We start from the raw sequence: 17,536 nt of genomic DNA, 5'->3' as shown, positions 1-17,536 counted from the left end.
TTCTTTTAATATATATATATATATATATATATATATATATGTTACTATTTGTATGAACGTTTTAGTATTCCTACTCAAAAAAAAAAAAACCTAAACAAGTGAAGCTAAGAGGTTTCTCTCCAACTTCTCTTCTCTGTTTCTGCTTATCAAGAGAATCCGACCAAAACATCTAAAAAAAAATCAGAAAAAATCCACCCTCCCTTCCCCAAAGCTCAAAAACGATTATATATACAAGATTTTTAGGGTTTCCCTCGGAAAGAAGAGAGGGGTCAAAGGACGGAAAAATGGACAGGAATCAAGGGGAGAAAAGGGAAATCAAAATGATTCTTTAAAATCAAAATCCCTACCCTTTTTGGATTGACCAACTTCTTCTTTTTCCTTTGAATTTTAACTCTGAACTGGAAAAGGGAAAAGGATGGACGATCGGGATCAACCTCTATGTCCTTGGCAGTTCTTGATCTCGCCATCGCAAGGACAAAACCTGTGACCTGCAAAAGAGGCAGCAACTGGAAACGTGGAAAGGGTTGTGCGTACTCGTACGAGATGATGATCGTGCTTGGCGTGAACCTGTTTGCTTTGACCGCTTTCCTGTTAACGTTGGGAAAAGGAAGTGGGTCGGGTAAGGGTATTAATTTGTTAGATGAATTGTTGGATCTGGGTTTCTATGGGCTGAAAATTGAACGAGGTATGGGCTGCAGGGAAGATTGGATTCACTGGAAATTTTGTCAACAAAAGGGAAAGGGGTGGGGTCGACTCATAACATTTGGAATGGGCATTGGGCCAACAAATGGCCTAACTTTGGGTTTTCACAAACTGAATTAATTTATTTTGCTAATAATAAAATGAATCAATTAATTAATGAGCTTCCTAATTTTAACGAAATAAAATAACTATTTTAAATACAAATTAAATAATTTAAAGCCTAAGCTATTATATAAGAGAACTAAATAGTAAAATATTTAAACGAGATAAATCTTTCGGCGCGATTTCGAAAAATCACAAGCTATACTAATCCTATATATAATTAGGAAAAACATATATATTATCTAAAAATTTAAAAAATAATGACAAAACCATTTAAAATAAACTTTCAAAATATTTTGAATTTTATAAACAAATTATTCTAAGTCGTTTGAAAACTAAGAAGCTCGTCAATTGATTGATCGGGGAGGGTCAAAATTGGGTGTCAACAATAGGAAGGTGATTAATTACCCATTAACCCTTTAATGGGATAATGGTTAACTACCCATTATCCCACTATATGGATCTACTATCCTACTACTCTAGTGGTTGGTAACTTCCCATAACCTCTTAACCGTTCTTGATAAGGGCACAGTTATAAATATGTTATTTGGTTCAAAGGTCTCTAAGCACAATACTTCTACAAACTCCATACCAACTAAGAGTGAGGTTTTGAGTGCTTAGATGATTTTTGAGGAAAAGAAGAATTATAGAATCCGACTGTATCGCTAACAATGGTAGCAGGTATGTCCATCACACTATATTTCTGCTGCGTCATGCTCTGTAATGTCTAGCAGGTCAGGACCTATGTAAGTTGCACATCAAGTAATCTTTTGATAATATGCAATAAGATTCCCTCGTAAGCATACTCAAGTTAAAGGGCCACCAAACAATTATATTATCATATGATAAGATTCCCCTCTGCAAACTGGAAAGTGAATAAAGGTATTTTCGTGCAGGGATCTTTGGCTTGGACTTTCAACTTTTATGGAGCAGCACCCTATACTTTTCAACATTGCACAAAACTAGGATGCTACTATAACAACCTGAAAATGACCATGCTAAGTAATGCCTAACGTACCTAGACTGCCTAAATTAGACCGGGTTCACACGGATCGATGCACGTGGAACCAAACCACTGAACCTATGCACCATCCAATCGAACCAACTTGGTGAGTTAGTTGAGCTAGTCAAGTTTGGGTCCAGCCATGTAGGGCACCCGAATATTAAGATTCACGCGGATGAGTCTTAACCAGACTTGAAAGGGGTAATCTTAAGTTTGGAGGGTCTAGGGTTAAAATGGTATTTTCCAGGATAAGGGTGGTATTATAATTATCCTAAATATTTAATTAAATAATTAATTAAAATAAATAGTGGACAATTCGGATAGAGTTGACCCGAATTGACCCATTTTCGCAAGTTAGGCTTTACCCGGGTTCGATCCTTGGTGGAAGCAATAATTAAATTGAATTAATTGATATTTAATGATTAAGTTGAATATATTGGTATTTAATTTTCTAATTTAATTAAGTTAAAATCATATTTTTAATTTAAAATAACAAGAGTCCTAGTTTGACTAAGTCTTCACCTAAAACTCCTACTCCTAAACTTACTCTCACATATCTCCACTCTCATTCTCACGCCTCTGACTCTCATTCTCACGTTTTATTATTAGAAAAAAGAAAAAAAATAAAAGTTCGTCACTTAAAGAACTTGCACAGAAAAAATCAAAAGAAAAACTAAACTAAAAACGAAAAGCGAAAGCATTTTTTAAACGGTTTGCGCGTGAGTTATGTTGGAGAATCATTTGTTTTTCGTGGGAGTTGGCAGCACCTTGAGATCAGATTTGAAAGGTTTTAAACGACGAAACAAGGTATGGGTTTTCTTTCTCTTAGTCCCTTTCCCAAGAGACCCCTAAGATTCAGTCAAATTCTAATCCGAAAACTACGAATGTTCCCCTTTGCATGTCCCTGTCACTAGCTCCCATCGATTGTTGTAGGTTGGGTATGTTTTCTAGTAGAAATTAGGGATATATTGTGTTTTTGTGATGATTATGTTCATGTATGTATGTTCGAATTTATGTGATGATGAAAATGTGTGCAATGTGTGTGTAGCCAGTCGTGTTCTTGGGCATGTTTTGGAGCATGAAAATGGCACGTTAAAGCCTTGTGTTTTTTTGTGTTATATTACTTGGAAAAGAGGCACATAATAATGTACGAAATATCCAGCGAATTACCTAAGAATCTAACGTACAAATGATTTAAAAAATGGACTAAAAACGTGAACAAATTTCCAGAAAATCTGGAAATTTGGTCTCGGCTAAGCATTAAGTAAGATGCTGAAATTTTTAATTTTTTTTAAAGATGTGAGGTCATTAGGGATTGAACCCAAGACCTCACCATATTCAAGATATTAAAAATTCAATAATAAAAATGAGGTAAGGGGGATTCGAAATGGGGTAAGGTCAAGTGAAGGAATGAAAGAGGAAAAGAATTAAAAAAATGAGGTGTTTGGGGATCGAACCCACAACCTCTTGGATAGGTGAGGGAGATAGAAGGAAATGAAAGAAAAATAAAATGAGGGGTGTGGGAATCGAACCCACAACCTCTCGGATAGGTGAGGAAGTTAGGAGAAAAATTAAAGAAAAATGAAATGAGGTTGTGGGGGATCAATCCCACATCCTCTTGGTCTTTATCGAAAAGAGAGGAAAGAAAAAAAAAGTGTAGGTGTTGGGATTAGAGCTCAAGTCTCCAAGCTGAAAAATATAAATAAAAAATTTAATATGAGGCTAAGTGTTGCTCAAGGGATTCAAAACCGGGTTCCCTTGCCCAATTCCGTATTGATACATAAGTCTTATGTGAAAAAATATTTAATGAATGCTGCCCATAGGAATCGAACTCGAGACCTTGGCATACTTACAAGTGCATAAGTCTTGTACCACATAATCTTGGGTAAGTATGAGTCACTTAGAAGAATTATGAATGAAACCTCATGGCTTGTACGTATGGATTCATAAGTCCAGCGTACGTTTAAAAGTAAGTGAACCTAAGATGTATGTGATGAATCGATGTGACTCCAGGAGGGTTAAGTAAGAGTGTGAGACACACTAAAAGGCCAAGTGCATTGGCATATGACGAAATGAATATTCACGTAATGGGGTGAGTAATTATGAAGAACTAATATGCTTAAGCTAATGAAAATAGTGACAACATGATAAGAGGCTAAGATGAATAGTGAGGCAAGTCTCAACCAAGCCTAGGAAAACGTTACCAGAAGTACTCACCTATGGGAGTGTAGAATGATGTCGAGTCAAATATCAAGCATACTCCAAAATAAAGTGTTAAGAATGAATTCATAATTAATAAGCAAAGAAAGAGTGACTACATGACTATAGGCTAGTGCAAGTGAGACAAGTTGCATCTACGCCTAAAAATCAAAGTCACTAAATGAAATTTCTAAGAGAGTATTTATGCTAAACGATGAATAAGCAAAGAAAGAGTGGCTACATGAGGATAGGCTAGTACAAGTGAGAAAAGTTGAATCTACGCCTAAAATCAATGTCCCTCCATGTAAATTTCAAAAAAAAAACATGTATATGTTATCCAATGAACAAATAATGAAAGGTGAGTAAAGATGAAATAAAAAGATGTTAAGAAAGAACAGGGTGGCACCACAATATGAGGCTAGTGCAAGTGAGACAAGTTGTACCTACGCCAATATAATGTCACAAAAATTACTCACCTAAGAGAGTGTTGAATATTAAGAGACAAGTCTCAATCACACTCTATATGTAAGTGTAAGGACAATTCAGAGAGTGTTGAATACTATGAGACAAGTCTCAATAACACTCTATATGTAAGTGTAAGGAAAATTCACACTTAATACGTAAAGAAAAGATGATAAATCATCTAATGAGCTATGACTACCTCATGCTAGAAGCAAGCTTTGATGATGTATGAAAAGAATGTAAATAGGAACTTTAAACGGAGCACCGTTAGGCTAGCTATGAGTGGTGATGCCTTCTTTCGGGAAGGGCAGAGGTTCACGTAATTCTCATGAGATGAGACTGTCCACCAAGGTGGTTATCGAACTCCCTAAATCTCCTAGTCTTTGAACTATGCTTCCAACATAGGGAACTAGCCAGTGGTTTTCCACCTAAGCGAGATAGGGATGTTTTGGTTTCACCTTGGCCAGTGACTCCACCTCTTTATGGTGTGGGGAAGACACCAAATTTCATGATGCTCACATGATGTATGTTGGTTAAAGTTGAAGTTCCTTAAAGTATGAAAGATAATGAAATGAATGATACTGAAGATGTATTTGCAAGACAATCAGGAGGTGAAATCAGATTCAGGTAATGACATTAGGTCATTCTTGGTCATTGCACTTCATGATCCCGATGAGAGTCTTAAACTTCATCCTAGGTATAGCTGGTGTTTACATCAGCCTATGAATGAATGAAATGAATAATGTGACCTACGTATGAATGAAAGAAGCAAACTCTGTGTTTGTTAAGGTAGGCTCCCAAATTGAGGTCCCATATGTTGAGCCCTCATTTGGGAAGTCTAATATTAAATACGTGATTCCAAGGTATCATGGTATATGATGAATTATATGTGATATATGTGCGTGCTATATGAAATATGTTATGTGTTGTGTGCAATATGAAAAGAATGATGATGCATGTTACTCTCATAGCATGACTTTCCTAATTTGATTTGGCAAGTCCAACTGACTTGGCTTTCCATAATTCATATCGTTAGGAGAGAGCTCTTGTTAATCATGCATGTACTTGGTGTGTACTTGCACACACCCATACTTAGTACAAGTGTTTACTAATCCCATACATTATACTATTTTAGGTGCAAGTTCAGGAGGACGTTGAAGACATTCATTGCAGTTGTTCGGACATCAGAGCTTTTAATCGGAACTTGGTAGGTCCTCATACATTCGAGGATGCCTGCCGTTATGTTTTGAGCTTAGTAATAGGTTTAGGCTAGTGGAGTATGTTCCACTAGTATTTCTTTCCTATTTTGTTCAGACTTATGTAATGCTGTCATTTTGTCAATTGTTACTTATGCTATAAGACAATTTATTTCAAGATTGAATGATTCTTTATTAGATGGTTGATACACATGAGCAATGAACTTGTTTTTACGCGTATGCATGTTATAACTATGAAGTCTATGTACACTTAAAACAAAACAAAAAGTTTCAAAATTTCCAAAAAATTAACCTAACAAATATAATGACGACGTAAGTAGGCTTGTCTGCGACCTCTGAGAGGTCAACGACGCCGGTTTCGGCTAGGGTCTAGACCCCGATCGTGACAGCTACTATCTATGATTTTTGGAATGGACATGACTAAAATTTTAATTTTAGGCGCGGTATCAATAACTTGAACTGAGCACTGTGTTTTCTCAAGGTCTTAATGTTTATCCCTAGATTTGGGCCTGTAGCTTTTCCCATCTCACTTTTGTCGGGCATTGCTTGTGTGGAGGGTGAGCCACCTGAAATCGGACTTGAATCTCTCACCTTACCAACAAGTCGAGAGGGGAGAGCTGGTGGTTGTTGGTCTTGACGTAAGCATGAAAAGTAGGACAGTGTTGAGAAGCAACCTTCTTGGTGCTAGACCAAGGAAGTATAGTTGAGGTTCTTGCTTATACTTGCAAACATCTTTCCTTGATAATAAAATTTCCGTTTATAAAAAAAAAATTCACACTATCAAATCAATTTTACCTACCTTAAACTTAAGCTACCATGTACAATTTTTTTGTAAGTAAAAGCTTCGTATATCAAATCAGATAAAAGCTTAATCCTAAATTCTGATAAAAACAACAGAATTCAAGAAACATAAAGGCTGGACCGAAGCTTGCAATAAGAAAGATTGAAGAGGGATGAACAAAAATACCTCTAGCTCAAATTGAAAAATCGATAAAAAAAATTCAAAACGATATGAGCTCTGCCTTTAATTTTCTCCTAAAATTTCATCAACAATTTGTTGAGTTCTGTCATTCTAAAGCTAAGAAAGAAACGGAGAGAGAAAGAGATATCATTTTGAGAAATGAGTTTTACTTTGAATCTTCACTTTCCCAAATGAATGGCATCACTTTGGGAAGTGCAATTCACTGTGAAATGGATTATTTCACGTGAACTCAATAGAAAATATTATTATTTATATATATATGATTATTGTAATATCAAAATTACCTTGACATGCGGAAGTGATTTGTTTAAATTGATATTCACTGTTAGTAGAAAGACTGAAATTACTTACTTTAATTTATTAAAGGTTAAGTATGATTAATGAGATATCATAGGGTCCAAAACAAAAATAAGACAATAACACAGGACAAAAACAACTATATTCTCTAAAATGAATTTAGAGTCTCTTACATTTAAATATAAATTTTAAATATTTTTAATTGTTAATTATTGTGATATATATACGATTTTTTTAAAAATAGATGTTACTCTCTTATCTCAATTTATATTACACTAATAAAATTTTGAGAATCACCTACAAAAAAATTTATGTCTTTTAAATTTTAAATTTTAATTTTTTGTGATTTATATTACTCATACATCATCTTTAAACAATATATGTTACTCATCCATCCCTATTTATGCGGCACTGAATCGAGGGTCAATCAAACTTTTTATTTCTTTTAAATATTTAAAGTTATTAATTATTAATTTATTATGATTTGCACTACTTTCAATGGAACTTTAAATTATTAATTTATTATGATTTGCACTACTTTCAATGGAATTTTAAGTTATTATATGTTACTTCATATGTCCCAATTTATGTAGCACAAATAAAATTATAAGAGTCAATCGTTTTCTTTTAAATATATGAAAATTTTTAAGTGGTTAATTATTGAAATTGATAACACATTTTATGTGGTTTCTGAGTGACACATTTTACTTCTTTTGTTCAATTTTATGTTGCACTAATAAATTAATTTCAAGCATTAATAAAAAAATATATTATATATTTTAAGTGGTGAATTATTATAATTACAGTTTCTTTATGCACCATTTCAATTTCATTCACCTGAAAATGCCTCATCAATTATGTATAATCTAATCAATGGTATTATTTGAAGGCAGAGCTTAAGTTTTTTTAGGGAAATAAGACAATAATCAATGAGCAGGGTCGTCTCAATCATAAGGCCACTAAAGCAATAGCTTGGGGATCCAATTTTTTTGGGTCCCCATTTTCTCTCAAAGATGTATATATATTGTTAACAAAAATTTCATGTATAGATATTTGAAGAAAAAAAATTGTACAGAAAATATAATTGAGAAATTGAATATTGTTTAGTTGATTGTCATATTTTTTTTCTAGATTCTTATGTGGCTAGTAAATTGTTGTATCCTTTCTAGTTTTGCATTGCTATTTTTTTTTAATTGTCCAGCTCATTTATATTCTGACGATTATCATGAACCAACAATATTGTGTTCTTATTAGATTAACTTTTAAATAGTAAGGGTGTGTAATAGGTCGTCATAATAGAAAAAACGTAAAACTGTCTTTTTGATACAAAATTGAAGAGGGATTTATGCCTTTTTCCCAAAAAGTAGGATTAAGAGTTAAAGAATGTGTTAGAATTCTACCCTCCTGAATTCTTCAAACGAACACATACAGACAACATGTTTCTGTTTATTTGAAACTTAACTATAAATAATTCGAGCAACACTTTGTATTATTTATAGATGTTCAAACAATACAACGATTACAAAACTACCTAAGGAATTATAAACTCTAATTCCTTTCAACATCAAGACACAAAACCCCCTAGTTTTGTATCTTTTAGTGTTCTTCAAGTTCTTCAACTTGTCGAACAACTCCTAATCACAAACTCAGATTGTAAATAAGAATCTTGAATACAATCTTACAACTTCTCACTCAACTCGCAGCACTCCCCAAGTTAATATAAAAAAATCTTTCAAACCTCTTGATAGTTTTTTTATTTTCTCACTATGTAAGTGGACAAAAATTTCTAATGAAAATAGCCCCTATTTATAGATCAAAACTTCAACAAGTCCTTGTTGGATTCAACTTTGTCTTTTCCGCTACACAAACCTTGTTGAACTCAACTTGGACTCTTTATTACTGCCACCTCAAACTATTTCCTTAACCAAGTAGGAAATAGTTTTTGTCGTAAGTTTATTCCCTTTTAAACTTGAATTCGTTGAAACGTGTATTGCCATTCAAACTTGAGTTCATTGAAACATGTATTCCTATTCAAACTTGAATTCGCTGAAACATGTTGTTATTACCTGTCTTACACAACTTTTTCATATTTCAAAACAACAAGACTTTAACAAATTCCCCCTTTTTGATAATGACAAATTTTATCTGCTAGCATTGATAGGTAAGTAATCACGTAACTCATATGCACTGTTGCTTTCCCTTTTTGACATTAGAAAAAACATATCCAATAGTTCCAATCACATAAAACAATAATAGCATAATAACTCCTTACCAAAAACAACTACTACCACAGTCATTAGTTAGACAACAAAACTGAGAAACAAAAGACAACATTATCCAGAAAAAGCAGAAAAGAAAACTACATGTTGACATAAAGAACACAAATACGCATCACCCTGCACATTGGGATTTAAGCTTGATCATAAGGAGGAATAAAATGGGAAGAGGAAGAAGAACCCGTAGAGAGCAACTCAAAAATATTTTTCAGATGTTCTAAATTGACATTCCTTTCATGTTCCAAAGCAATATGAGTTTGAGTCAATTCTTCCTCACTTGAAAATTCTGAGCACACAACTTCTCAAGTTCCTCCGCATGTGTACGACGAAGTTGATCCATTTCTGCAGAGTGAGCCTCTTTTAAGGTGTCTATCTCCTGATCCTTTGCAATCAGGGATGATTTCAATATTTGCACAGGCGCATTAGTCCCTCTCTTAGTGTCAGGCATAGTAACAAGATCCACCTCTCCCTAAACATCGCTGATAGTCTGAATTTTCCACTCATTAACCGGAAGATAAAATACTCAAACACCATACCTAACCAGAACACATATGCCAAACCACACTCCTTTTTATAAAGCACACACAAGCTATGTATATGACTAAGAATCAAAGCGGGCAAATTGATTTAGATCTTAGATAGTAAGATCCATGTAATTTGCTTCTGTCCTCTTTTGCTATCTAGGTAAAATTTATGCACCACATCAAACAACAGTATATGCAAGGATAGCATAGCTGCCTTATTAACCTTGGTGTACTCAGTCAATGTGGGATCATTGGAGAATCGACGACATATGTCAATGGCAGTGGTATTTCCTTCCAATGGTGGACAATCTCTCTTGACATAGTGATCCCAACGCTTGTTTAGTACCCAAGTATAGATGATAGATTCTCAATAGTGAGGGTTAAAGGACACACCACTAACAATACTTTTAATGGAGGAAGCAGACCCGATTGCATTGATATAAAATTCCCTAGTTGCTTTTCTACCCATTCTGCATCCTTGATATGCTGAACTGAACGCGTTACTTGAACTGGTGCCTTGGCTGATTCACTCCATGAGTTAGTTTCCTTTTCGACAATCACACTCACATATTTGTTTCTTGGTTCCCCCTGATTTGATGCTTCTTCCATGAGAGGATATCGAAAATGAGTTTCATCGAAAGAGTCGATCTAAAGAACGGAAGGAAAACGGGATGAGTCCTTTGGATCATCGAAAGGGATGATGGTTAGGTTAAAGTTAGTTGGAAGAACCATGATTGGTTATGCAAGGGGTATGGTGATTAAGGTGTTTTTAATGGAGATGAGGTGTTTTGGTGGACAAAGAAAGATGAGAAAATTAAGCGAAAGGTGTCAAATAAGTCTCGTTTTTGTTTTTGGTGACAGATTGACCAAGAGCCTATCAAGAAAGGTGTCAAATAAGTCTCGTTTTTGTTTTAGGTGACAGATTGACCAAGAGCCGGTCAAATCTTCTTTAAAACGTAATTAACTAATTATGGGACCAAATTAACATTTTCAAAACTTTCTAATCTTTTATAAAATACAAAAATCACACTTCTATAATTCAAACCGAATCATTTAAAAAGAAAAATCTTTTCATCTTCCGTCCTCTCTTCTCTCTCTTCTTTTCTTCATCTTCTTCCTTAGAAATTCGGAAATCTGTCGTTACTCTTCCTTGAGGAAATGTATATGTAATGTTATCATTCAGTGAAGTCATTTTTTGTTGTTGTTGTTGTTGTTCTTTTTTTGGTCATTTTGTTGATATGATTTTAACGTATGTTGCCACATTTTAGTGATATGTTGGTCATATGTTGCCACATATGATTCAAATGTTGCAATAATCAGTACAGATGTGTCAACATATGATGCATCTGTCGCTACATAAGATGTATATGTTGCGCAACAACGGGTACATATGTGGCAACATAATGTTAATTTATCGCAACAGACTATCCATCGATTTCAACATACTGCTAATATTATTTTATAATGAATTGTAAAATTGATATTTTGGTCATTTGCTGCCACATAAGATTCAAATGTTGCAATAATATGTATAGATGTATCAACATATGATGCATCTGTTGCTACATAAGATGGATATGTTGCGCAACAGCAGGTACATATGTGGCAACATAATGTCAATTTATCGCAACAGACTATCCATCGGTTGCAACATACTGCTATTATTATTTTATAATGAATTGTAAAATCTAAATATTTTTTTGTTTACCTTGTAGATGAAATGATCAATAAGCTTCATCCATGTCAACAACTCAATCTTCTAACATGAAATGCTCTTTTTGTCTATGCGAAGAATGTGAGCAGCAACATGATTATTTTATTAGTAGTGTTAAAAAACTCACTGATATTTTTAAGGAAATGTATCATAATATTGATGTGCAAAGATCCAAGAAGACTTCACAACCTTTGAAATGTAGGAGGTTGAAAAAATCTATTTCTCAAACACTTTCTATGATTATTGAGAAGAAAGAAAAGGAGAAGAAGGCAAAGGAGGAGAAGGAGAAGGAAAAGGAGAAGAATACAAAGGAGGAGAAGGAGAAGAAGGCAAAGGAGGAGAAGGAGAGGGAGAAGAGGGAAAATGAAGAGAAGGAGAAGGAGAAGTAGGCAAAACAGGAGAAGGAGAAGAAGAAGAAGGCAAAGGAGATGGAGATGGAGAAGCAGAAGCAGAAGGAGAAGGAGAAGGAAAAGCAGAAAGAAAAGGCGAAAGCGAAAAAAAAAGGGAAAAAAGTCGAAGTTGTCAATTGTGATGTGAAGCGACAATTTCTATTTGAAGGTTTTAACATTGACGGTGAGGGTCCAATTGAACTAATGTCATCCTTCTCGCAATGGATAAAAGAGGGTCTTTACAAGCATCATGCAAAAAAGTAAGTAAAGTAAAGCAAGTAAAGTCATTCAACTGTTATTAGAATTTCTTCTTGTTGTCCAATGTATAATGATATATAATAATTACACAATTGCAAAGGAAACAAGGAGTATCACTACTTAGCCAATTTCTCAAATCTTGAATTTGACGAACTTGTTTTAGTAGTTTCATTTCCAATGAATAAGGACTGGTTCTACGTAATGTCTCAACCCAATAGGTACTGGAATGACAAGGTAAATCCATGATCACTTTTATATGTACTATTTAGTACATGAATATATACAATTAAATTGATACACTTGTTTGATGCATGTGTGCAGTATGTGGATGTCATATTTTACTATTTGCGTAAGAAGTCGAAGCAAAAGATTCAGTCTGAATATCAATATAACACCACTAGTTGTTTTTTCAAAACATACATTGACAATTCTAGTAAATACGAGGGTAAAATCATTGACATAATGAAAAGGTATGCTATACCTTCTGGAATTCCTTGGCACTTGACAGATGATGTTTATGTCCCTTTAAATAGTAATGGGGAATTCCATTGGGACTTGGCAGTCGTTGCATTGAAGGAACAGTGAATAAAAGTGTATGATTCCATGTCCTCAAATAGGTCTAATAGAAAACTATCCTCCGAGATTCAAAAGATGGCTACAATGTTGCCAAAGTACCTTGAGTTGAGTAGATTTTTTGAGCAAAATGAGCGAACCAACTGGTCAATTCTTAAATGTTACCAAGGAAAGAACAAATCTCACCCATTTGAAGTCAGTCAAGTTACTGGTATTGCCCAACAAGAAAGCAGTAGTCTGTAAGTATCACAATATTATTTTGTCTTACGACTATCGAAATGTGATGGTATTATATTTTCTTATTGATGATATACCATGCAGAGATTGTGGAATTTTTGTTGTTGCATACGCTGAATATTTGAGTGATGGATTACAAGTACCATCATGTGGAATTAATGCTGACACCCTTCGCTTGAGATATGCTTCACTCCTATGGAATTATGGGATTGTACAGGCTCGAAATGGTTACATTAGTAATAATGAAGACCCAGAGATGCGTAGAACTAAAAAAAATAAGATCAATGAAACTGTTGAGTGCACAACCATCGATTAGATAGGTGGGTATGTATATCATATCATTGTGAATTACCTTTTTGTTGATAATTTGTATAAAACAATTGGTGAAGTGTTAATTAAAATGTAATTTCGGTAGTAATAAACAAGACAAAATTATATGTTGCAACAGTTCGTATATATGTAGCAACAGATAGTATATATGTAGCAACATATAGTATATATGTTGCGGAAGATAGTATATTTGTAGCAATCAATAGTATATATGTTGCGACAGATAGTATATCTGTAGCAACAGATAGTATATATGTAGCAACACTTCGTATATATGTAGCAACAGATAGTATATATTAGCAACATATGTCCACAGTTTGAATTGTCAAAATTAAGAAAAAAAATTAAACGACTTTATTTTCAATTTCCCTCTATCCTCTCTCCTCTCTCCTCCCTTCTATAAATGTCATTTCGTATTCCACAAGATTTATTTATTTATACTAATTTCTCTTGTATATATGTAATTTCTGTACTAATAAACACGAAAAAATTATGTGTTGCAACAGTTAGTATATATGTAGCAACAGATATTATATATGTAGCAACATATGTCACAGTTTGAATTGTCAAAATAAAAAAAATTGAATGGTTTAAATTTTCATTTTCCCTCTCTCCTCTCTCCTCTCTCCTCTCTCTTCTATAAATGTCATTTTGTATTCCACAAAATTTATTTATTTCTTCTCTACTGCCAACTTCTCCTTCTTCTTTTCGATTCTCTTAGTCCTTCCTTCACAGATCATCTTCTACAGCAAGGCGGTGTTGTCCTCATAATTTTTACTTTATCGTTGATATATATTTTCTCAGGTAAGGTAACATTTAATTAGGGTTTGAAATGCATGTGCTTATTGCCCTGTTTTGACTTGTGGTTATAGCTCATGTGTGTGTGGCTTTCAAATATTTTTTTGTGGTTGCAGATACAAATATAATGGCTCCTATCAAAAGAAAACTTGATATTGATACATCTGACCAACCAAAGATCCAGAACAAGGCTAGGTCTAAAATTCATAGGAAGGGGAACGAAAATACTACACTTTTAGAAAAACTTGCAACTGAAGCGGTTTCTTCTTCTCAAGCAGAAGTAGAATTTTGTCAAAAAGAATATCAACAAATACAAGTAGTGGAGGAAGAATATGGAAAACAAGAAGTTGAGGAACAAGGGAAAATAAATGGAGTTCAGGAAGAAGAAGGGGAAAATACAGAAGTAGTAGTTGTGGCACAACAAGAAAAAATAAATGAAATACATGAAGAAGAACAAGAACTTCATGAAGAGTTCAATCCTAGTGGTGATGATGGGATTAAAATCATCAATGCAGACACTTTCCCTGTGCATCTGCAGCCTGATGCTAATGGTGACAGCATCATTAGGTCAGTCCTAGGAAGACCTTTCGTCAAATTCAGGGATATCCTCAAGAGAAATAAATTGGAAGATTTTTTCAGAAATAGTTGTTTTGGTCATTTTCTTTATTTGCCCATTGATCCACTTCCATGTTTTCAAATGACCATCGTGTATGAACTTTTGAAACGAAGGTTCATTTTTAAAAATTCCAATAAGAACGATGAGATTCTAATTAATTATTGTGGCATGCCAGTTTTATTTGGCATAACAGGTTTGCCATAGTTACAGGGCTAAAATGTCATCCTCCTGTTGAGCCAATCCCTGAATACATTGTTAAAGCAGAACCACGACGAAAGAAAACAGTTAAAGAAGTAGCAGAAGCAGGACAACAGTCACTGCCAACTGAGGAGCAGGACTTGATGTCCCTTGTTGGCAAAAGCTTTAAAAATTCTGATTTATACAAGTTTATTGGAATGGGAGGATACAACAAGCAAGCACAAGGAGTCATTGTGCTTACTTTGGTTTACACATAATATTCTTTTGCCGAAGGATCCGGGCAACAACATACTTTTAAAGTATGTCAATTTCTGTCAGGATAATGAAGCTTTCAAGAACTACCCGTGGGGTCATGAGAGCTTTCATCTAATTGTCGACTACATGTTGAGGCCTTTAGGAGAAAAGATCAGCAACTTGTTTGGTTTTCCATGGGCTTTCATGGTAAAGCTGAATGTTTTTAATCTTTTTATATTATATTAAGTAATAATTCAACATTTGATTATTGACAGGTATTCCTTTTTTACAGGCCCGGGCATTTTAAACCATTCCTTATTTGACCCACCAAGTAATTGCAGCAGAAGAGAGATCATCCCCTAGGATGATGAGATGGTTGATGGCAAGAACAAAAACTACCAAAGAAGGGCATATTCCAAATCTTTTTAACCCTCCTTTTGATGCAGTAAGTTATTATTAGTATATAACAAGAATATGTTTCAACATTTGTGTCACATGTTGCTACAGATAATTCATCTGTTGCTACAGATGAATTGTCTGTCGCAACATGTGTCACAAATGTTGCTACAGACGAATCATCTGTAGCAACTTGTGTCACATGTTGCAACACGACTTGTCTGTAGCAACATGTGACACAAATGTTGCTACAGACGAATCATGTGTTGCGACATGTGACACAAATGTTGCTACAGACGAATCATGTGTTGCGACATGTGACACAAATGTTGCTACAGATGGTTGCTACAGATGATTCATCTGTAGAAACATTTGTGACACATGTTACAACAGACAATTCATCTGTAGCAATATTTGTAGCAACATTTGTGACACATGTTGCGACAGACGAGTCGTGTGTTGCGACATGTTGCATCTGTTGCTACAGATGATTCATTTGTAGCAACATTTGTGAAACATGTTGTGACAGAAAATTCATCTGTAGCAACAAAAAATTCTTATTGATTACTCATTTTTACTATTTTAGGTTTTCCATCCATGGATTACCCCAACAGAAGAGGAATTGCAAATGTCATATCTAATAACTCTAGGGTTGGTTGAAACCATTTTTGATCCTGTTGTGGATAGAGTTAAAATGGTGTTGGCTGGAGCAACAACCATCAAAAGAGAGAGAGTTCCTAATGAAGTCAGTAATGAATTAGTTATTTTTGATGTTGATGATGGTGTTGATGTTGATGATGGGGTTGGTGTTGGTGCTGCTGTTGTTGCTTGTGTTGGTGCTGCTGCTGCTGCTGCAGGACAACACGAAGGGGCTACCTCTTGTAGATGATGTTGTGGCTTTCTCTATGAGAAGTGTAAGAAACATGATGAAGATTCTATCATGTATCTAAAAAAATTGAGTGAAACTGTCAATGAATTTAAAAACAAAAGGGGTGTGAAGGGCATTGCATCAAAAAATGTGCGCCATGCATGTACTCCAAAGGCCAAGCAGAGAAAAGAATCATTTGCCAAGGCAATACAAAATCTGAAGAGGAAGATGTTTCGAGAAATTCCATGGGACGTAATGGAGGAAGAGGTGACGGAGTATAAAATGTTGAATATTTATAGGCGTCCCTCTGTAGCAAAAAAAGAAGTAGTAATTAAGGTGACCGGTGCAAAGGATATTCAAATGGAATACGGCATGCATGTTTTTAACGGTAAAGATTTCAGGAACATGACAAGCCTAACAGTTTGGTTGGGGGACTGGGTAATCCTACTTTTTATATTATTAACTATTTCTTATGTCTTTTCAGTGAATACTCTTCCTAACTATTTAATATTATTTTTTATTTCAATATATTGATGAAATCCTTAACCTTATGCGTCAGAGTCATTGGAAATACCCGGACTACTATGATCCCAGAGATAGAATCCTGGATCTCAACTTCTGTATGAACTACCTACATAGATATAATCAAATGAGCGATGAGGCAACAATGTCAAGTGGTAAAAGCATGAGTCAGTTACTAGATAACTTTGTATGGGATGATGATATGGTTGACTATGTCAGGGTATTAGGCCAACTCCTGGAGGCATGGATTGGATTGATGCAAAAAGGATTTTGACTGTCATGAACATTTCGGGTAATCATTTCGTGACTGTCGAGATTCTCTTGCACGAGGGATTGATCAATGTTTATGACTGCAACCTGGTGGTTACGAAAATTGACAAGTTTTTCACACTCACACAATCTGTCTTCGAGTTGCTGCCTAAATTGCTAAAACAGAGTGGAATAATGAATCATTTGCCAGAGAAGTTGCTCACTCAACCATAGGAATTTAACGGTCGAATAGAACCTATGATACAAAATGCAAGTGGATCGGCGTGCAGGTCATATTCCATTGCGTTCATTGAGCACTTGATTAGTCGGACAGAATTGCATCCACTCAGTTCACTGTTATGTGACAATCTAATTGAACGGATGCAATAT

General features: G+C 34.7%; 1 long non-coding RNA gene and 2 pseudogenes across 1 annotated transcript in view; 2 read left to right on the top strand and 1 right to left on the bottom strand.

Annotated features, from left to right (window-relative positions):
- Window positions 1-711, bottom strand: part of LOC114074344 — a 27,671-nt gene extending 26,960 nt beyond the window's left edge. Inside the window, exon 1 of the long non-coding RNA XR_003574709.1 lies at window positions 348-711. This is a non-coding gene — a long non-coding RNA (uncharacterized LOC114074344). The remainder of the gene's footprint in view (window positions 1-347) is intronic.
- Window positions 712-11,714: 11,003 nt separating this feature from the next.
- LOC114074435 lies at window positions 11,715-12,401 on the top strand (annotated as a pseudogene).
- A 186-nt stretch (window positions 12,402-12,587) lies between these two features.
- LOC107001226 lies at window positions 12,588-13,251 on the top strand (annotated as a pseudogene).
- Window positions 13,252-17,536: the final 4,285 nt, after the last annotated feature.

Source organism: Solanum pennellii, chromosome 10 (genome assembly GCF_001406875.1).
Source record: "Solanum pennellii chromosome 10, SPENNV200".
Lineage (NCBI taxonomy): Eukaryota > Viridiplantae > Streptophyta > Magnoliopsida > Solanales > Solanaceae > Solanum > Solanum pennellii.
This window is presented reverse-complemented; position numbering and strand designations above follow the sequence as displayed.